The sequence below is a fragment of the Ambystoma mexicanum genome, chromosome 1q (assembly GCF_040938575.1).
Source record: "Ambystoma mexicanum isolate Mex_15411 chromosome 1q, UKY_AmexF1_1, whole genome shotgun sequence".
In the NCBI taxonomy this organism is placed as follows: Eukaryota; Metazoa; Chordata; class Amphibia; order Caudata; family Ambystomatidae; genus Ambystoma; species Ambystoma mexicanum.
In genome coordinates this window covers 157,506,392-157,529,888 of record NC_090922.1, presented here as the reverse complement: position 1 = coordinate 157,529,888, position 23,497 = coordinate 157,506,392, and the positions used below count along the sequence as shown (strand labels likewise).

The 23,497-nt window shown below is 45.4% G+C and overlaps 1 long non-coding RNA gene across 3 annotated transcripts in view; it reads right to left on the bottom strand.

Annotated features, from left to right (window-relative positions):
- Nucleotides 1-22,974, bottom strand: part of LOC138526000 (uncharacterized) — a 78,792-nt gene extending 55,818 nt beyond the window's left edge. Inside the window, exons 1-4 of one of the 3 annotated variants that reach the window (XR_011283464.1) lie at nt 22,800-22,974; nt 20,237-20,424; nt 11,050-11,134; nt 57-6,836 (exon numbers count right to left, since the gene is read on the bottom strand). This is a non-coding gene — a long non-coding RNA (uncharacterized lncRNA). Of the gene's footprint in view, nt 1-56; nt 6,837-11,049; nt 11,135-20,236; nt 20,425-22,799 lie in introns of those variants that run through there. The other 2 variants (XR_011283463.1, XR_011283462.1) reach the window with 2 other exon arrangements.
- Between the last annotated feature and the right edge of the window lie 523 nt (nt 22,975-23,497).

The window sequence follows — 23,497 nt, the reverse complement described above, 5'->3', positions numbered from 1 at the left end:
GAGATGACACTTGGTTTGCACTCCTGTTCACATGGATTCCTTATTGTTATTTTTGAAAAGTTTATTCAGACAAAACAATGTCCATTAAACACATGCATGAAATATCACAAAAGAAAAAATACATTGATCTCTAAAATACAATGTACAGTATAATTCATAACCACACATAGAACATCACAATAAAGCAATTCATTAGTCTTCTAAAGTTAAAAAATAAACAGCAGAATACATATCCACACATTACAGGATAATTTATGATACAAAAACACACCGTCTTAGAGCTCCCCTTCTCAGTGACATTGCAACCTTCAGATATGATAATAGAACCCAGGCTGAGAATTTCACTTTTGCCTTAGTAGCAGCAGTGCTGCCCTATATTGATGCAGGTCAGTGCACCTCAAAACTTGCAAAATGGTTAGCTCCCTGATGATTCCATAACCCGGACAGAACAAGATAAAATGAGCCAAATCTTCAAGGGGCGCACCACAGACAGGGCAGCTTGGATCATCCGGGTAACCTATCCAATTTGCCATATTCCCCCTCAAGCGCAGGCAATCAAAGCGGGCCTTAGTAATGAGCCAGCTATGATGACCCACCCTAGACCAAGTAAGATACGGCTGGATAGAAGGGAAACCACTAATAAGCTGATGGTACGCATCAGCATGCATGGCCACACTATGTTGGTGCAAATTGCTGCTAGTTCCCGAATTACCACATTCTTAGAAGAGTTTACTTCTCTAACTTGAAACAGCCTGGTGGCAGGAGGCATAACCACCAGATTTACCTTGGACAAATACTCACTTACAAATTTAAGCCAGGGTATCTTATGCCACAGGTCCACGCTCAGGGTTGCTTCAATTATAAAATGGCACAGTGAGGCTTTATGATTTCCCCAAATTCTAAGCCATAATAAACCAGGGGTGGCTGCCCACTCATCCTCCAGAAAGAGCATCCCCAGTTCTCTGTGTACAGATGCACAGGAAGAAGAACCGGGAGTCCCAATAGCCTTTTAAAATAGCAGTTTTCCCTTGCCTGTGTATCACCAGGCTTTTGAAACCACCAGTGTGATGCTCCATAGAGAGAGGCTGCCTTAACCTGCAAGGAATAGACCTTGAGTGCTGATTCCATATGTTGACCCTTACACCTAGAGGAGAATTGATGGAGACCCCCCAGGTATTAGCACATTTTCAGAGATTGTTTAGTTACATGTGCATTACTCGAAAAACTCTCTGAGAATCTCACACCCAAGTAATCATTCTCAATTACCCTCAAAATTATGTCCCCTATACAAACAATGGGGTGCAGCTTAATCATCTTTTTACTACCTCTGCAACTCATGACTGCTGATTTTACAGAGTTTATTTTTAAACCTAAGCTGGTCATGAAAGAGGCGTATGCATCCACCAAGGCCTGTAAGGCCCGGGTGTTCTGGTCATAAGCACTGTATCGTCAGCATACGCCAAAACGGGGAATGGCCTCCCCCACTCGCAAATATTCCACAGCAGTGTTCAGTAGTACCTGCAGCAACCCATTAATGTATAAGGTAAACAGTATCCGCCTCAGTACACACCCATGGCGTACTCCCAGTATCACATCAAATCACTCGGTACACCGCCCCCCTGTTCCAAACCGAACATTGGCTTTAGTATTCAGGTGGTTCTCCCGCAGAACTGTCACGATGTCAGCTGGACAACCCATGGACTCAAGCACAGCCCACAGCTTGGAGCGATCTACCTTGTCAAAAGCTGTGCTTAAGTCCATAAATGCAAGGTAGACCGTTTCACCCTTGCAGAAAACAACATTGGATATCAAAAGATACAAGTTGAGGGCCTGCTCCATGGTCCTCAAATCTGGGCGAAAACCAAATTGAATGTCCATGAGGACATTGCTTTCAGTGAGCCAACACTCCAAGTGCCCCAACAAGACCCGTCCAAAAAATGTAAAATACTGTGTCCAGCAGGGAGATGGGGCGATAAGAAGAGGGTTTGGCGATATCCCCTTTTTTTGAAAATGGGGAATATTGTTGCTGTCTTCCATGACGGGGGATAATGCCCCGAGCTCAGACAGGCATTAAAGGCACTCGTCAGCAACGGGGCCCAAAGTTCGAGTTGGCTCATAAAAAGGTCTGCAGGTATTGCATCAGGGACAGGAGCTTGATTACAAGATTGTGCCCCAATTGCCTATGTTACTTCCTCCAGAGAAAAACATAAAGCTACTCCCCCACACTAAGTCTCTTCTCTGGCTCTGCCATCGTCGTACAGAATGCCAAAATAAGAGGCCCAGTCTGAGGCCCCCACATGTATCACCATTGGGCTATCATGAGACCCTCTTGATACAAATTCCCCCAAACCCCTTGCTTCATTAACCCTTATAGCCTCCAGGAATTCTTTCCAGGCTGTGGTCTCCAGCTCCCATTTCCTTTGCTCAAGCGTCCTGCGGTAAACAGTCCATGCCTGCACAATGCTGTGTCCATCTACCACAGGCTGCTTTAGAGCAGCCAATAGTTCGAGGTTTGCCAGCCTGCATTTTTCGTCAAACCAACCCCCCGTTTTCCTGCTGTACCTGTCATCTCGGGAGCATTAAAAGAAATCTGTGAGGGCCTCCAATATTCCCTCAAAAAGGCCCACCACTGCCCGATGATTATTTGATTCATCTAAGATCCCCAACAACGAGGTCCGTTGACTAGCTAATATTTTCCAATGCAGGCCAGAGTCCAACATTGTCCCCCACTTTATTCTATATCGGGATGCCACATCCGCTTCTATTTGACAGTAGAAGCTAGAAACACTGGCGTCCACAGAAATTAGATCTTTCAAAGTTAGCACAAAGGGGTAATGGTCACTGTTACCCACCAGGACCACATCAAAACAACTAATGTGTTTCCATAAGTTCAACATGAGGCAAAAATAGTCTATCGTGGAGGACCCCATATAATTGCTAAATGTAAATTTACCATGAATGTCTGGGTAAAATCGCCCATTAACTGAGCGCAAACCCCACTCAATAAGCCAAGTGCTCAACAACCCAAGACCCCTAGAGCAGAACCTCTCATCAGCCATTTCTGGTTACGAGGACCCTTAACATTTGTAATTCCGTGGGTTCATATAGATCCCTAGAGAGGCCACAACCCATTTTGATGTTAAAATCCCCTCCCCAAATGAGCCTTTTCTTGGAGTGAATAAGGTCATCAAAATCCAGGTCTACAAATTCCTTGATGTTACACCATACCTCCCCGACTGCCCCGTTAGGACTGTTATACAAGTTCAGTAGATCAAACCCCTCTGTACCTGGGAAATTAAACCTCAACAATTGTAAAACTTCGAGCCCAGTCTCTACCACCTCAACCCCACAATGAAAGGAGGCTTTAACCAGCACTACCAAACCCCTCTCGGCTCTCTCCTATTCTTTTTAGCAGGAATGCCATACGAGGCATAACCATCCAGACGGGGCAGTTCCAAGACCCAGGTTTCTTGCAGTAGGATGATCACGTGAAGTTTCATAAACTCCACGTCTTCCTCCAACTGCAGCTTGTTCCTTGAGCCCGCTATGGTCCAAGAAACTAGTTTAATGTACTTCTCCACCCCGCAGGATTCAGGACCGAGGATATTTGTTAATACTCCTGCCTGAGTAATACAACCTACTTCCTCTTGAGCGGGTGCAGCATTGATCCCTGCCTCGAACCAAAGATGAACCATGATTTGCCTTCTGTCAATCCTGGTCATCCATTGACACGACAGGCTCAAAACGATTCATGACCGCACAGTTCCCAACTGCGGCAACCCGCCCCAGGTGATTGTGGGCTCTCCTTCCCACTGTGGGCCAGGAAGAGACATGTGCCACACTGGGTTCACCCGAACGAACAGCATTGCCTTGAATTAAATGCCCCAATTGGTGACTTTGGCCTCGCCCATCCGGTGTGGCTACCGGCACCCTCCCTAGTGGATAAAAATAAACCAGGCCCACCAATCTGCTCTCAAGGTTTGAGCCATTTGCCTTCAAGCCTCTTGACAGATTGGGACTGAGCAGGTGATTCACCAATATGGAGCTAGACAATGAGACCACAATGCAATCACCTGTAATAGACTTCCTAGTGGGTCCACCCATCCCACTCTTCTGGCCATCAGTACAGATTTTGAATTTATGCTAGGGCCCATTATATTTGAGTTAATCCAGTGAGTAGCTTTATTCATCAAAGATGACAGAGTTTCTAAAGCACCCACTGGTAAACTCTGAACTCCCGTAATCACACTTACCAGGGGAGCGCCTGCGGGGGGAGATTAAGGACCACACCAACCTCAGCTTCACTACCCATGACCATTGATGACCCTGGACTAATGTAATTTGTAGGTACCACCATAGGATTAGGGTGCGGGGCAGTGTGGCTGACAGTGTTGCCCTCCCATACCCGTTGCCCCATCCGATTACAAAGTCTTGTTGTGGTGGGCTCTGAGCTCAAACCAGCCCTAGGGCCATTTTGGATGATAATATTGACTTTTGTTTTTAAATCTCTGATTGAGTCATCCATTATCAACAGGGTTTCCATGATCCCCTTTTTGAAACGTTCTAGCAATGCAAAGGTAGCCTCCATTTTAATTTGTCCATGAGAATCCAAGGGGGCGAGCCCTGTCGGATATCCACCCTTTGATTCGAATAAAGAGAAAAAGGGGCTTTAGTTTTTGATCTAATAGTGCCTCCAGCCAGGTTTTATCATCATCTTTAGTAGATGATGCTATAGAGTCATCCCTAGATGGTGGCAGGGGCTCCTGGACACTAGAAAGCTCAGCAACTGTTGCAGAAACAGCTGCTGGTGTGGCTCTTGCACTTGGGGTACTGAATATTTCAATGTCCTCATCTAGTTGCAGCGCAACAGAGGGCCCCCCTCATTTCCCCAATGGGGCTTTCAATGTGGGGGATATCAGGGAAAGTAGGGCTTCTCCCAGCTACCGACCGGTAACCCCAATTGACGAGGCAGCATCCCAAATCGCTTTCTCGGTCACTTGGATTCTGTAAACCAAGTTCGCAGCCATAGTATTGAGATAAGAATCCAAGGAAAGTTGGTTTCGGTTTGAATAACCCCTGTTGGCTTAATGGAGGTCTTTGGGGTTCTGTTGTGTTTATGTTTTTTGGCACCAGTGACCATAGCCCCACCTCTTCTAATTTGCATTTTCCCATCCTCCAAGAAGGGCACCTTGGCCCACACAAAGGGTCCAATGAGCGTTTGTCAGAGGATTAAAAAGAGAAAGGAAGAGAATAAGGTCAAAGCACACACAAAAGCCACAACCCAATACACAGTAACCCAATAACAAAGCAGCCAGATCGCCAAAGTGGAAGTGCAAATGCAAGATGCAGTTATGCTAGATGTAAAAATGCTGCGGAATTAGCTAACACTGGGTGTTGCCTTGTTTTAAGGGACTGTGAACAGCTTGTGCCAAGGAGCAGGCAAAAGACAATGGACATCATTACGAGGCTGACGCCAGTATTTTATTTTTTCCGGCACCCAGAAATGGGCAATTACCAGGTCATTACGGCCTTGCTGGACCCGGTATTTGCCCATTCCTGAGCGCCATCAAAAATGTTTCCCCATCCCATTTGAGACCAGTAGGGCTCAAATGGGAATGGGGAAACCGGATGCTGTGCTCGCAGGTGCCGCTCTGCCCACCAGGTCCGACCTGGCAGGCAGAAAGGCACCCGCGAGCACAACTTGTAGTTTGCCAGTCTGGGAACTACGGTATCGGCAAGCTTACCGATACTGTAGTACCTGGACCAGCAAGCTTATAATGAGCCCCAATGTGTGGGTCCCAAAATATAAGACTGCTGTGAAAAAAAAGTGGTATAACGTTATAGCAAACTGGTCAGCCGTGGGGAATGCCCAACTGTATAAAGAAAGGAGGCAATAAATAATCAGGATTATTAATAAACAATCAGGAAAGGAAAAAGGATACCTCGCAACCCCTCACAATACAATTAACCGTGTCAATGGCAAAGGCAAATTTTCAGTGATAAAAATGACAATAGATAACTTAGCAAAGCCACAGTTGATGCAGAGAAAAATCAATCAGGAGAACAGTACTACGCAATCAAATATTAGATAAAAACAGAATAAGAACTAAGACTAAAATGGTTCTACCAAAGAGGGAGAGGAGCAAAACCCTCACTGCCCTCGCTGCCCTCTTTTCAGCACTGTTGGGGGGGTTAAAAAAGCTTGCGACCCCAACCAGAATTTATAATAAAACAGAAATAAAAGCAAATGTATAGGCAAATTAGTGAAGATTCCTTGTGGTTATGACCAATTTAAAAACTGGAAAAGTCAAAAGGCCACTCATGCAATTGTCCACCATATCGCGCCATGACAAGCTGGGCAGACTAAACAAATGGCCCCCAGTGACACTGCTGAAAAAAGTGCTCCCTCAATAGAGCGTTCAGGACATAGGGATAGAGAAACTCAGGGCAATCAAGACGGTCTTGCCGCCTCGTACAGGAGTTCCAACTGGCTTTGGGTTCACTGTGATACACACCAAAGTGGGAAACAGTCACACGAAGAATTCAGCCAAACTCAAGGGTATGGTAGGTGGGGGCACAAACAGCACGGCTCAGATGGCGGTTAAATGCTATTTTAGAGTTGACAAAGCAATAGAAGTGGGAGGCGGGGAACGCCCGTTGGCTCGAGGAGTCGCCAGAGTCCGTCTCTTCTCCCAAACCCCCATCCTCAAAAGCACTGTTCTCACAGTGTGTTGCAGCTGAGAGCGGATCCTCAGCGGTAGTAAACGGCGACCAGCAACTCGATTACAGGACACAGCTCACAACGCCCAATGTGTGGGTCCCAAAATATAAGAACGCTGTGAAAAAAAAGTGGTATAACATTATAACAAACTGGTCGGCCGTGGGGAATGCCCAAATGTAAAAAGAAAGGAGGCAATAAATAACCCTTGTGAGGGGAGAGGAAAAAGGCTACCTCGCAACCCCTCACAATACAATTAACCGTGTTAATGGCAGAGGCAGGTTTTCAGTGATAAAAATTACAATAGATAACTTAGCAAAGCCACAGGTGATGCAGAGAAAAATAACAGGTCATGCAGAGAAAAATCAATCAGGAGAACAGTACTACGCAATCAAATATTAGATAAAAACAGAATAAGAACTAAGACTAAAATGGTTCTACCAAAGAGGGAGAGGAGCGAAACCCTCACTGCCCTCGCTGCCCTCTTTTCAGCACTGGAGGGCTGTTAAAAAGCTTGCAACCCCAACCGGAATTTATAATAAAACAGAAATAAAAGCAAATGTATAGGGCAATTAGTGAACATTCCTTGTGGTTATGACCAATTTAAAAAATTGGAAAAGTCAAAAGGCTGCTCATGCAATTGTCCACCATGTTGCACCATGACAAGCTGAGCCGACTAAACAGACGGCCCCAGTCCCACTGCTGAAAAAAGTGCTCCCTCAATAGAGCGTTCAGGACATAGAGATAGAGAAACTTAAGAAAATCAAGACGGTCTCGCCGCCTCGTACAGGAGTTCCAACTGGCTTTGGGTTCGCTGTGATACACACCAAAGAGGGAAACAGTCACACGAAGAATCCAGCCAAACTCAAGGGATGGTAGATGGGGCACAAACAGCACGGCTTGGATGGCGGTTAAATGCAATTTTAGCGTTGACAACGCAATAGAGGTGGGAGGCGGGGAACGTCTGGTGGCTCGAGGTGTCGCCAGAGTCCGTCTCTCCCCACCCAACCCCCACACTCAAAAGCACTGTTCTCGCAGCTTGTTGCAGCTGAGAGCGGATCCTCGCCGGTAGTTAACGGTGACCAGCAACTCGATTACAGGACACAGCTCACAACGCCCATGACAGAACACAATGGACAGAAAGGACTGTGCGGGACTCTGCCCGCTCCGCGTTGCTGGGTCCCTTTCAAGTGATAGTCTCCTCCTCCAGGCTACACCAGACAGGGTTAACCCCTACTTGCCCAAATCAAAGCAGGAAGCAAAAGAGATGTGGTGGCCAACAGGACAGAAATGACTCTGCAGGACCTATTAGATGGCCAACCTATCAAAGTTCATTGGAGCAATACTGGTGATTATCATATTTGGATTCTGAATGAGAAGGATAATAATTGGACAATGTGAGAAAACTGACAAGAAAGCAGTAGGAATGAATATTATGATTGGCGGAAAGGATGAACCAGAAGACAAGGTGCTGACTGATGTGTAAGTATTGTGCCACCTGAAGGAACCAAATTCTGGTACCCAAAAGATCATAAGAAATACGTGGGACGATGGTTCTATTGCACTCTGAATGGACAATGTAGCTATATGACCTGGAGTGTGGGTGAACATGTTCAAACTGCGGGCACCCTGAGGGGGGTGTCGAAGATATGGTACTGAAGAGACACTTCTTCAAGAAAAAATACAAAGGAGCCAAAAAACTTGAGGAGGTGGTTGAGGACTCAACCAGAGGGGGGAATGTAGAGGAGCAGCTGTGTAGATCCGCAGGAGATCCCTCCCCTGTATTGGAGACATGAGATCGAGCCTTGCCTAACACCAGCTATTGTACCAATACCGCAGCAAATATTTGAAAGAAGATACCCATTGAGACAACCCTATCAAATGTACCCTCAAAGTGATGACAACTTGCAGGAGGACCGCCCTGAAGGAATATGAGAGAGAACTAAGCAAATGGCTTATGGCGTCAAAAGAAAGTGTGCACGACGTCCCGAGATATTAACTGAAGATAATGTATGGATTCTGAAGAAGCTAATAATGAAGTAAAGAACCGAGTGAACTCTCAAGTGTAAAAAAAGATTACACGTGCACAAAATGTTGCAGAAAACAAAAGTTAAATGAATGTACAGATGCTGAAATGCAAGGTAGATCAAGTTATCATAGAAGCTAGCTATGGTAGTGAATAGAATGCAGGTTAAGCCGCCATTGTACAGAAACTGGACATTGGTATCATGAAATAAGAAAAACAGAAATCATGAAGGGTGAATGGAAAGCTGTGTCGCAGCTGAATAACAGGCTCATGGAGCTGCATAGTGAGGCTGCCTGACCTGAAGTCAAGATCCTAGAAATCGAGGTCCGCTATCTACTCTGAAGAAGAACGAGTGTGCGGTGGATGAATCTTCTCACGTCAAGGTGCAAGAAAGAACACAAAGGATGCCAAGTTTGAATTCATTTAGAGCATTTAAAAGCTGCAAAATGGACCAGATCGTGATCTCCTGTCACGTGAGCCAAGGATGGAAATAGAGCTTGAAGTTCCAGACACGATAGCGAGTGCCCTCACTCGTGTGCATTCCCAAAGACGAGAATACTCTACAAAGTCAAGTACAAAGACAATTTCATGGCAGAAAGCATTGATGATGAGAGATGAAAGGCTAATTGGGAATGAGGTAGCTTCACATCCTATCTCCCTGCACCTGGGTCTCGGCTTACATGCTGCTAAATAAACCAAATGTTCCAGACATGGCACAAGTGTGCCAACCAATTGTATTAGTCCGTATAATGAAGGACCTTATAGCTTGCAAGACCAATGAGAAGCTGTGTACTGAATGTTTCTAAAGTGACATGTTTTAAGAGGTAGGCACACGGTAAGGACAGCCAATAACAATCCTAGCTCCTATACAAATGTATATCTCAATGGTTCCCTTAACCAATCCCGATCCTCGATAAGTTTTTCACTGTTGCCACGTAGTATGACGTCACTCTGACGTATATTCAAGTATAAGAATTGTATTTTTAGTAGCGATCATTGAGAAACTGAGTGATTGTGCGGTGATGTTCGCTGTAACCTCCCTGATTTAGATAATTGTCAATAACAACAGTACTTTGCCATCTTCTTGAGTTGGTTCGGTTATTTGGACTGAGAATTATGCTGGTGTAATCCCATACCCTACCATATGCATGTTCCAAAGGGCCTTAAAATCAATATACATGAAGATTTGCAAAAGGATAGGTTGAGACACTACATAACATTATCCATGGTTCATTTTCACCTTATGCCATGTGCAAGTTACTGTGCAATATCCTGACTAATAGGGTTGCATGATCATACTATATATGTGAGAACATTTTTAACGCATGAAGATCATATGCAAACAATGGTCCAGAGCATGATAGAATATTCTAAAGTACTCAGTGAGGAAGGCCACTATTCATTTGTTTTTATTTGTACCTGTGCTGAAACAGAGTTATGCCTGTGTAAAGTGGCATGAAAGTGGATATCAAATACTGGATGGGGACAGCTGTTGAGTATGAACACGGTTTTACTTTTTCACAACTCCAGATGTTCCAGTGATCATGTCTCCTCCCGCTAGTGCCATCTTTGTCCATTTCTCCACTGCCATATCTTCACTTGTGTGGGCACTCTCTGTTCAGTACTGTGCCGTGTCTGGCCTTATGAAATATAGTCAGGGGAATGAGAGAGTGGGCTGACCATAGTTCTCCGGGTCAATTGAAAGCTATTATGCAGGTGGTTATGTCTGTTCCTCTCTTTTAGTGCCTCCCTGTATCAATTCTTTATTTTGTACCTTTTTTGTTTTATTTTGTATCTGACCAATACGTTCACAAACAGTAGCAGACATTTCAATCAATCACTGTCTCTGCCAGTTGTGCTGGACTATTGGCCTTGGGCGTGGGTGTGGTCAGGCACTGCTAATCTCATCAACAAGCTTTTCAGGACAAGGACTTTACCTTTTCTTGTAAATGTATTATTAGATGCAGTCCTAAATAAATCACAAAGAGAGAGAATTAAAACTTGACCTGGATGGAGATGAAGTTTGCCCCAGATTGGCTCCATAATCAGTTGCCCCCATCTCAATCTAGTAATATGTTTTAATTGTAGTAACTAAAAGTGTCCTACTGCTAATAAGTACAAAAACAAAATGCAAAACAAAGGCATTGATTGTCTAACAGTTACACATGTAGGCACATGTTATAGGCAGACTGCTTCAAAGCCATCATGCATGCAAATAGCGTCAGATCACCTCTGCTATCAAAACTGTGAGGCGGATTGTTTCTCCAAAATAAAACAGAACATAAAACGAAGGTTGCTGACTCACCAGTGGCCTTCCTGGTAGTTGTATGCTCTGGTGCTGCGCTGCCGTGATATAACTTGCAATGCTTTTAACATCCAGTTCAATGTCCCTTTGTTTAAGATGGACAAATATACTTTGTAGAACTGATTAAATTATTATTAGTATTTTATTTTATTGCAGGCCAATATAGACATTTTTAAACCATGCAAGTTCACATTTATTATGGCATTCAATGAGAAGTACAAACTCAGCTGCAGGATACTACCTTTTCCAAGTCGGGTGTTCAAACCTCCTAACAACCAATACTGTGGTCAAGAAGCCCATACAAGCTGCCTCAGCTTAAGCACAGCAAGGTCCATCACCAGGCAGGATCCTTGCTAATGAATAATGAACTCTAGTGCCACAGCTTGTAGAGAATGCAGAGGTGCAGTACATTTACCATTACGCCTATTGGAGAATGGGGAAAAAAACTGTTGGATGCTCCTAGCTGAGACAAAGGTTTCACATTCTCGGCAAAGGATGCATTGAGTGTTGGAGGAAATTACAAATGTGATGACAAGTAATAATTGCTGTATTCTATGGTTAAACTTTTGACAAACCTTTGTACAATTAAAGGCATATTTTGTGTGAGACAGCAGAAACTATATTCAGTAACATAGCGACATTGGCAGAGCCAGGTTTAAATGCTCTGGGGGCAAAATCTCACTCGGGGGGCCCGCTGCCACGCCGGTTGGGTCAGAAAGGGGTCAGGCCGGGGGTCACTACCATTTCCTTAATTATTTTATTTTTGCAAAACATTTTTTTTTATTTGTGATAGTTTATTCAACTTTACACAATAAGAAACAACTGACATTTCCATGTACACTTCTGTGTAAAACAATTTAGCTATCACATTAAAAGTTTGAGATTTTCTCTACTTTTCTCCATAGCAAGGTGAGATAAATAATGCAAGCGTGGTTATTGCCACTCATAAATTCACTCCACAATGTATTTCCTGGTAAGTCATCCACCATCCCAGCTGCTCGCCTTGCTTCCACCCTTAGTTTATTCAGAGAATTGGTATTGTATGGTATGGTAATGTTTATTTGTAAAGCGTCTATACACAAAGCCAAGTGTTTCAAAGCGTTCAAGGAGGGAGGGAACAAGGGTAAATCTAGCAGTTGTTCAGAGCCCTTGAAATTCTGAAACGATAATAATCTGCACCTGGCAGAGTAAGTGCATATAATACAATTAACAGTGGAGACAACAGCAAATAGGCCCGACAACGATTCTGCAGTTTTTCCAAGTGCATTAAGGCGCCACCATGCAGGGAGTGAAGACAAGGGGGAACATACAGACGATCTTCAGGCATGGTCATTAGTATCGCGCAAGTGCACAGACGGTTACAGGGGAGTGGTAGGTGGAGGCGCGGGGACAAGTCCTGGGGGGGTCCAAGTGCACCCAACCGGTGGAGGCTGGATTAAGTGCAGAGAGAAGCCACTCTCTTGGGTCATTGTTCAAGTGCAGTGATGATGAGGCGAGTGTAGGGCCCAAAGTCAAGTGCGAGAGGACTGGCGGGGTCCTGTGAGATACTCACATAGCAGATGTCTGACTATTTCGAGTTTGTGTGTCCCGCATAGATGACAGTCCCTATTAGCGCTAGAAGACCAATGCCAGATACCCTCAATCTCCCCAGTTTTAGACGTGTTGAATTTTAGATGCAGGTATTCCCATATTAAGTAGTAACCAACAAATTGCTCTACATCCCCTCTGATGGAAATGTACAACACAATTTATTTAGCAGTGTTTTTGGTGTGCAGGTTAACCATGGCTTGAGCCAGATCATGCCTTACTAATGTGCTCTTCATAGTCTTTTTAAAAAGAGAAAAGAAGCCTATGTATTGTATGCTCCAGTACCCATGTTAACCACTTCTTAGCCAAAATGTAGATTGTTCCCACTTTGCTAGTTTTCATCAGGGTTGCACGTGAAGAAAAGGCATAGGCCGTCAGAGCCAGTAGGGTATCTGCCGGAGCACTGTTCAGTTTCCACAGAGTAGTTAAACAACACATTATTACCCTAGATACTAAGGGGGAGATGTTAAATTTCAGGCGGATCATCTCAATCACTGTGCGCCTAGGTAGCCGCAGTAGACTTTTTAATAGGCTCCTTTCCAATTTACTCCGCTCTACTAGCATGGAAGGCGCCCAAACTTCCGCACCATAAAGTACCAGTGAGGCAATCTTGGACTGATACAGTTGGATCAGTGTACCAATCGACTACCCCCACACCCTTCTGTGCAAAAGAGCAAAGTCCCCCTAAGGGGCATTAATTCTAAGACTGATTTCTTCAAAATGGTAGTGCCGCTTAGTCTACTGTTCAAATGCATTCCTAGATATTTATAGGAGTGAACCACATTCAGCGGTTTACCATTAACCTCCCAGATTCATGGTTTTCTTTTCCTTCTCCCCGAGTCGAATATCATGATTTTAGTTTCATGATGTTTATCACCAGGGAGTTTTCCTCCACATGCACCGCAAATTTATTCAGGTTGGCTTGTAGACTGCCCGGTGCCAGGTCTAAAATGACCAGGTCGTCTGCGTATCCCAACCATTAGATTGGTACTGGTCCTAACTTGGGAGGGATAGCGGACGGATTCCTCAAGGTCTCGCTCAGGTCTGCCAAGTATAGGTTAAAGCACATGGGTGCCAGTGTACATTCCTGTTTCAAGTCCTTAGATGTGGGTATCCACGCCATAGTGCTGCCATGGTTGTCCAACCTAATTTTGACCCTGGTTTGAGAGCACAGTAGGGTGAGCATTTTTAATAACCCTGGCGGTCTGTGTTCTTTCCAATTTGCGCCACAGCCTGACGTGGTCCACCATGTTGAATGCAGCATTAAAATCAATGAACGCCGCATACACCCGGAGTTTACTGATTTCTGCCTGCTGTATAATGGTGGTTAAGGCAAGGATCTTAATATTCGTACTCACATTTTTTCGAAAACCAGTTTGGTATAGGGGAATTATATTGGCCTTGCGTTTTCCCTTTTTTAGTATAGGTACAATTATACTGTCCCACCATGAGCTAGGTATCATCTGTAGCTTTTCTATGCATTTGAACATGCAGTGTAGTGCCAGTGACCATAGAACTGGTTCAGATATTACTATGGTATTACATATCCCGTCAGGGCACTGCGCTCTGGAGGCCTTGCTGTTCCCAATCAGCCTCAAGATACCATAAGATTCCAGGCCATACAACCAATTGGCTGCTGGTGCCTTCCCCCTGTCATTAGTTTGCAGCACTCCGCCCAGAACCTGCGTGATATGGCCTATCCAGACCAGTTCTGGCACAAGATTAATACCTCACCACTATGCTCTTTTGCCTTAGCTATACGCCAAAAATGTCTTATGTCATTTGTTAACAAGGAGTGTACTAGTTCCCTCCATAGAGGACATTCTTTAGAGTATTTATGGCTTTTTAGCCATTTTAGGTATCTTGTTTACCACCTTTGGTCTCTTCACTATGAGAAGCCGAGAAGATTACAGTTTTAGCAATAGTTCGCAATTCTTCTCGCAGCTTCCTCTTTCTTTTTTGAATGGCACTGTCATACTTATGAGAATGAAAGATCATCCTCCCTATGCACTCCTTCCCCTGGTATCTGGTTTTGGATAAGGAACACTCCCAATTTCCCTCATGGCTTTTTTATAGAGTGATCAACCCTAAGGGATCATTTTCTTCCACATTGATATATGCAAGCAGAGCATTGTGTGCCACCGGTGTTGCCCTGGTTGGATTGGTGTTTAATTGACCTGTAGTTCCCTGAATTGCCCCCCTCAACTGCAGGTCAAGGTGTGCAATGATCGGATAGTGGTCACTTTCTGTACATGGATGAACACCTCTATCAAGTACAAGTGAGGGCCTGTTGGCTAAGAACATGTAGTCTAAGATCTACCCTTACCGTTACCCACCCGTTTAAAGTTGGCTGCGTTGTCAGATGGCCGAGCTCCATTTAGCATCACAAATCTGTATCTTGCCAGCAGGCTGGTCAATTGTAGACACCAGCGGTGCGTTCTCACCCTGGATTCTATACCTTCTATCTTCCCTCTACTCAGGATGTCTCCCTCTATCCGGAGATGTCGTAAAGCGGTCTAGTGGTATTAAGGTTCCCACAGAGGAGAATGAGCCCAGTGGTCTTCAGTCCACTGAAGATGCTTTCCATTTCCCTAAGCGTCTTGGCAACGTTTGCCTCATAAGGGAGAGCATAAATTACAATGATTAGTACCTCCAGATGGCCCGCTTCCCTTCCCGAAGTGTGGCTAGTCACACATCCCATCAGGACATTGGGTGAGGCCCAGCTGTATTCTTTCAGCCCCATGGTGTTTTTTACCCCTAGAGCAAGGCCTCCCTTAGGTTGCCCCCTAGGGCGCTTCTACGCTTCTCTTGTTATAAAATTCCAGCCATCCACAATCTGAGTGGCCGTTAGCCAAGTTTCCTGCAGCATTACCATGCTCAGCCCGTCCAAATATTCAAAGAGACTTTCTTTTAAAGACAAATGTGTGTGCCCCTAGAATTCCAAAATAGGTACAACACAGGGTGGCCACTGTTGGGGTTAGGAATCTCGTGTCACCCTCTTTTCCACTTGCTTGGCCAACCATTTCCAGTGGGGCTCATCACCCCTCATTTCCTGTCTCCGAGTACCCAGCTCGAAGGAATTAACCATTATTTGAGACAATTGCGCAGGCATTGGGAGGGAGGCCATGTGTGTACAAGCCCTTCTTCCTGTGGGGGTGAGGAGAGGCTCTTCTTCTTCAGACGAGGGAAGTGGGTCAAAATATCTAAATGAATACAAATTAGTCACATGACAATAGTAACCCAACTTAAAAAATGCTTCTTGTTGTTCCAATACAAATGTAAGAGTATCTTCAGAATAGAAATGAATGTAAGAAGTGACGTACTGTGCTTGCTTACATATGTCCGCAATCTTCATATCACTGCTATTAATGAATCTCAATGGAATAATTGCATACAGCAAGTTCAGAAACCGGGTGCGATTCATGTAGGAATTTTGAGTCTTATGGAGTAGACTTTGGATCATCAAGACTTTATGGGACTGAGGGGGAGCAGAGTCACTGTACTTCCCCTCATTTTTTGGCTGCGAGTTGGAATCCCTCTGCCTTACTATTCAAATTAGTGCGTGATATAGGTGCTTCCACGCCCCCCACTTTCATAGATATAAAGGAGATTCACTTGAGGTAATAGGTTGTGGGTTGTCAGCTGGCATGTTTGCGGCTGAGTCTTTAAACGTACTGATGCAGTTTGCCAGTCCTGTCTTCACAGTGTTACCACTGTGGCAGTTCTTAGTAACTTCAGATTTGCTGCTGATTTTTGCCCATTTCTTCGAGCTCATGGCTGCAGTTTCCTCCTCGTCTTCTATCTCCAAATCAACAAACACCACACACTTAGTAGATGAGCTGCCATCATGGTCCCGGTTTTGGTTACCTACTGCTTCTCCCCCTACTTCCAGTGGTTTCTCCAAAGAAGCTTTGGTTTTAGAAGCTTTTGCAGTGCCCCTTTTCCTTGTGGACAAATCTAGATACATAGCTGCCTGCTTTGCTGCCTTCTTCTTCCTCCTTTGGTACCAGGAGTTAGGGTCTGGGGAAGTGGCTGTATCCCTCATCGGTCAATTTGTTGCCCCTATAGCTTTCCTTAGCTGAGATGGTATAGTTGTAACAGATTCCGAGATGGTCATCAGGCCCTGGGAAAATGTATCCATAGACCTTGTGTGTGAATAATAGGTTTTCAAGAGCTCATTGACCAGGTGAGCTATTTCATCTACCCTACTGTCAAGTATATTGAGTTTAGTTTCAATAGCCATCGTATTCAACAGCAGTTGTCTCAACAGGGATTCCAGTATATTGAAGATTGCAGTAGGAAAGTCACTGTCGTCCAATTCTGCGGAGCGGTTACTCGCATCATCCACCTTCTGTTTACTCAAGTCAGCCTTCGTCTCACTCACTGCCCCAGAAGTGATCGATCTAAACAGTTCAGGGATGGAGTGAAAGGAGGAATTAATAGGCAGGACTGGGGTGCTCGACACACTGACCTCTGTCCAAGATGAATGATCTTCTTGGGTGCTCACACCGAGGGAGTTAGTATTGAAGGGAACAGAAACCTTGGTTAGCCGTATAGCTGCATAGATTTCTGTGTCATAGGTTTCCATCACCTGTTCGGGAGAATCAAAGGGAGCTGAAGAGTGCAGCAAGGCTTCGCTCGAAGTGGGTGGATTGATGAATGATTCAATTTGTACTGATGGGAGCGGTTTAATTAAGGCTCGCACTACCGTCTCAATGGTTTTAGTTCCCAAACAGGGAACAGTACTCAGATCTTTTAAGTCATTGGCCACGTCAATTAACAGTTCCTTACCCTCCTATACCAGAGGGGGAAGTAGTCAGTCATATTTGACGTCGCTAAGGCGACCCCCTCTGTGTCATCAAGGATTACTGTGCGTTGAGGACAACCTGTCCTAAATTCAGCTTCTTTTTCTTAGCCTCAGTGGGCATTGCTGAGTTGATCTCTGGAGATGCCGCCGCTGCGACCACCTTATCAGATGTTTCCTTTGTCGCAGTTCCCTGTAGTGGGGTTGTAGATCAGTTTGAGCACAACCGCCTCTTGCACAAGGCAATACGCTTTGCCGTGACTGCTGTAATGGCTGTAATAATTGACACGTAATGATGACAAGTAATAATTGCTGTATTCTATGGTTAAACTGTTGACAAACCGTAGTACAATTTAAGGCATATTTGTGTGAGACAGCAATAACTATATTCAGTAATATAGCGACACTGCCAGAGCCAGGCTTTAACGCCACAGGGGGCGAAAAACCTCTCATGGGGCACGCCGCCATGCCGGTCGGGTCAGAGTGAGGTCGGGCCAGGGGACACTACCATTTCCTTAATTTTGCGGGTATAACTAGGAACTGTTGACGCTTAATATTCAAGGAAAACCTGCCTGGGATTTATACCCAATATATAAAACCTTCCACTTCTACGAGCCACATCTATTATCAGTTACACACCACACATTTGTTATGGAGGGAACGTCCAATTAAAATGTTATTTATATTTGACAATGAAATCTGGAGATATGAATCCGATCCATCAATCAGCAAGGCAAAAAAGAACAATTCAATGAATATTTGCAAGCAATATACCATACCATGCTGGTGGTAACCAGGCCAAACAATGCAAAACCACAGACTGCAATGAAAGCATGTTTTAATATTTTTGCTAGATTCTCTGACACAAGGTTGTCTGCCTCGCACAAACAAGCCATAATTAGACCATGCATTTGAGTTTAAAATACAATACCCTGATAATATAAATACCAATATAATACCAGACCAAAAATAACCTTTTGTCCCAGCAACAGACATATGGATCCTCCTGAAACAAAGCTAAACATTAGCAAGCAACTTAAAGTACAATTGTATACATCTTTCAATATAATTGTCATTATTCCCTGAGTGCATCAGTGCAATATAATTTCTTAGTGCCAAAAACCCAACATGTGACCAAACTCAGCCAGCCCAGAGCACCACTTTGCAAGCTTGGACTTGCAAGCCCGTACTGGGAAAAATGGAATTCCTAATCTCCATATGTTTACTGCTTTGGTTAAAAATTCAAGACATCAAAAGATAATCTGTGTGACATTGGGCCAGTTAGCAATATAGCTATTACCTTAATCAAAATAGCACTTGAAATGTAGGGCATAAGGCTTACAGAACACATAATCATCATATAACGTAGGACTTTGGGTGCAGGACTACAAGCACACAGCACAGGCATTATTTATTTCCAATACATCCAGCTGCTTTTTCCAGCACGACCACAGTTACTGCTTTCCCCACGCGGCGCACGCCGATGCATCCCCAGCGTGAGTCACACGTCAGTCACCTTGGCACTTTAGCAGGAGGCCCAGGCCCCAAGCTAGTAAACTGTCTGTTTCATTCTGAAGCATTGCTGCAGATGAGCCGAGGACACAGAGGGTTGGGCCTGGGCAGTGGGCAACAGAGTCTGCTCCTCTCCGCAGCGCTCCTGCTGACCAAATCCTATCCAAAATATAATGCTCAGGCAGGTCGGCGACCAGGGCCATGAGAAGACTGACCCTGCCGAGAACACTAGTGTCACTAAAATTCAAATCAACGTGTCCGTCCAGCATGTTTACTTTGTTTACCTCAAGTTCAACTCCCAGTCCCTTTGCCTTGGCTCGCTGACTGGTGTGATGTCGGCCTGCCGGGCTGCATGCAGGCCCGACATTCAGGAGTATACCTTGCAGGCCGCCGGTAGCACGCAGCGCAATGGTATCGCAGGCAAAGACGACACAACCACTTGGTTGGATGCATAAACCCGGACTGGCGTTCTAACGCCAGTTCCGGTGATTCCTTTATTTCCGGCGTGTCACGTGACCCGGGACTAACTGGCCATGTGACACCACAACTGGCTCCCCTTACACTTGTCTTTCTAGTACCTCCTTCTATCTAACCCATCCAGAATTATCTGACTGACGTCCCCCTGCCAGCCCCCCCTTTTCAGTTAAAAATCAAAAGCTTACAAAAATATCTAAAAATAATGTTAACTATACCTGTGCATATATATTATATTACATTAGGCAATTAAATGTACAGTGCAACATTGTGATTCGCATTCGCCACACAGGTTTTATTCCCTTAACGGCCAAGTAAGTGCCTTGGGTAAGGGTTAATGTAATAAAGTACCGTTGGATACTAATGTTTGTGGCCTCAGGGCTGCTGGCTGGCTGGGACTGGGGAATATACTCAGTCATACTAGATAAAACTCTGGGTGCAACTTTTTTTGCGGCTAAGAAAAGTTCACTCACTCACTCACACTCACCCACAGTTGTTTCCTGGGTTTGCAAATGCCCATGATCCCAGTTGCTAGCAAAAAGCTATATACACACAACAAGTGTAGGCCAGGCCTAGCTGGGCCGGGCGGGGCAGCAGCCCGCAGTGGCTTCCCACCCTCAATCAATAACGGCAGGGCAGAGTTCCGACAGGCAGGCACACACACCACCACCTCTCGTAAAAGATAAAAGGCGGTGATGAATCTGATGATCAATCAACTTAGTCAAAAGAAAGGGCAGAAGCGCAGAGCAGCACTGCGCAGATGTGTGCCCTGCAGGCAGCTGCTATTACAAACAAACACGCCACACTTACTTCTAATTAGTTCAAGTTGACTTGGACACAGTCAGTTGGTCGGAGGTGCCCAGGCAGTCTGTTCCACACCTCAGTCCAGTCCGATTCCGATGCTGGGGGGCCAGGGGCACCGTGGAAGCAGGCCAGCATTAGCAGCAGGTCAGCTAAGCAGCCATCCAGCCAGCGAGCGGAAGACGATGGTCGGGAGCCTGGAGCGGGAGAGAGCATAGGGCAGTCAGACAATGTGAGCCGTAGGGCAGAGCACGCCGGCACAGTTCAGGCCAGCCAGGGTCGGACTGGGACAAGAAATAGGCCCGGACACCCAAAAAAAAGTGGCCCACCCATTGCCTTAAAAAAGTGGCCCACCCCTCGCCTCAAAAAGTGGCCCACTCCTCGCCTGAAAAAAGTGCCCCTCAAACCATCATCCGTGAATCACATCAATTCACGACTTTACAGAAAATGGTACTTATGGAGGGTTGATGTGTTTGTTGCATGTTATGTTTTGTGTAAACGCTTGAGAAAGTGATAACATTCCTTTTGTTCTTTTTTTTTTTTTTAAAAACATCATCGCATAGGTAAATACTTATTTTGCAGAACCATACTCAAGAATGTCTACTAGTTGCCACCAGTAGTGAAAATAGAGTTGCATTTAATAAGCAGTACTGCCAAATGACACCGCAAAGTACCTTGCCAGTTGTATTTGTGCTCACATTTTACATTACAACACAACTCATAAAATAACATAACAGATATGTACCACTCCAAAGTTAAACTGCATGCACACCACAGATATTCTCAAATGTCCCAGCTGCACAGTATATATACACCACTTCAAATGGCAACAGTACATGGATCTGCAACACAACTGCAACAGTGTACCACTATACAGCATAACAAACTGCACCAGCACACAGCTCTCCAGCATGGCAGCACCACACAACTCTATAGCAGTGCCTACTGCAACACTGTGTGGATATACAGCACTCCAGAGCGCGGCACACCTCTATGAACTACAAAATTCAGCACAAATGAAGCAATAAGCTGGCCTGCTGCAAGGCGAGTGAGACAAGATGCAGCCAACAAATAATCACTTGAAGCCGAGTCAGAGTCCAGGCCATCATGAGCCGACAGTGGGGGAGTGAAAAGACTTATCATAAAATTCATTGGAGGCTCTGGGCTTGTAAATTGCCCACTTTTCACAAAAATCGGTCTAGTGATTTCGGATTTGTTTTTTTAAAGAGACACACGAATAATAGAGTTTGGCCGAAGCAGGCTTGCAAGGTATCAATGAGGAGAAAAAGGAAGGGCCGGTGCCTTAATAATGTTCTTTCACATCTACCATGACACACTCACTCTTCATACCCTTCAAAGAGATAATGAGGGGCCCTTATAAAGACGCTGTCTCTCCCCCCCCACAAACACCGGCCTGCCTGCCGGTTATGTGTTTGTTTTGGTATGCCTCCCCAGTGATCTCATCATGCCACCCCTATGAAAAATTTCTGGGGGCGCCACTGGCTGATGTACAACCTAAAAACTCATACAGCCATGTACAACGAACAACGAGGAAAGCGCTTGTGGCCCAAACGATTACACTACTGTGCACCCGGGAGACAGAGTACAAGTGCAACCTAAAAACGTACACAGTTGTGTGCGCAGCAGGATTTAGCGCACATACCAACATAGGACTCACAGCAATATACACGGGGAGAACAAAGAATGCAACTCCGTGAATCAGGAGGTAAGGGGCACATGTGCAATGAGAAATTCAGAGCATGTATAACCGCAGGAATTACAGAACTGTGCCACTAGGAAAAGGCATGCAAACCAGCAAACCACACAGACCATGTGCACCTGGAGGGCCATTAACACCTAAGGATTTACACATCATTGTGCACTGCCAGAGGGTGGATGCACCATCAATCACACATCTGTGTAAGCTCTGCGTTCAAGAAGTAGGAAAGCGCGCAACCCAAGAGATAATGCAACTGGTTTTGGGAGACAGAGCAAACGAAACTCACAAATCTACACCCTTTTGCACTGAGAAAGTTACAAAACACTATGCGCTTAAGAGGAGATAGGACGTGCAGTCGGATACTTTACAAATTTTAGTGGTGCTGGCAGATGCGATGCAGCTGAAACCAATGAAGCAACTGTGTACATTGGGAGATGGAGCACATGTATGCCTGGGAATACATGCAACCCAAGGAATTATTCAAGATATGCTTTATACTTAAAACACAATAAACTACTCTGTGAGTAGGTGGAAATGCAACTAAATACGTACACAACTGTGTGCACTGGGAGAGAATGGGTATCGGGGCCCAAGGAATCACACAACTCCGCAGAGAAAGGGTTAATGTGCAGATCAAAAAATTTACATAACTATGTATACTGGCCTGGGAAAGGTGACTGTTGAACTTACAGATGCGCACGCTGCGGTCTCTAGGGGTGCGGAGGGAGTATCATATGCTTGATGCTTCACAAAACCTACAACTGTATGCCTGGGAAAATGAACTTACTGTGCACAATGCCGTGCAGGGAAGCGCCAGTGACTGCGCCCCTCCAGTGCCCCTACTCCACTCACCATACCACGATCCTGCCTATGTTATTCTGCCCCTCACTGTCCTCGCCTGCACTCTCTCGTGGGGCCTCTATCTACCCCATGCTGGGGTGAAGGCGCTGGCAGAGCAGGAACAGCGGGCGCGCTGCCATGGTGCTGCTGTCAGGCGTGGGGTGCGAGGACGGGGGCTAAAGCAGCTCTGCCATTATAATACAAATCACTGGGAGGGAGCAGGTTGGGCAGAGGCAGCCCCGCCCAGCCCTGCCGCTCCCTCCCAGTGTTTTGTAATACCGAGTGCTGGCTGGCGCCATCGTGTCACAGCCTGCCGCATTCATCAAAGAAAGGTAACACTTCAGTGTTACTTTTTTTTGATGAATGCAGCGGGCTAGCGCCGGCGGTGCTGCAGCTCAGATAGTACTGAGTCAGTCAGTCACTGTCTTGAGCGCACATGGGGGCCACTGACTGAAGTGCGTGCGTTGTGTGCATGATGGACGTAGTCCTGGCGGATGGTCTCAAATTTCCCAAATGCAGTAACGTAAGCACGTCGCCACATGTTTCTGGCCTGGGCACCCAAATTTGGTACATTTATAGCAAATGTGCCTTAGCTGCGCCCTGGTCCCAGCTGCAGATAGTCCGACCTAGGGTCGGGCTAGCCCAGGGATGGGGGAAATCGAAACTACTCAAAGTTTAGTTTGTGGCAGTGTGTCATTAATCGCACCATA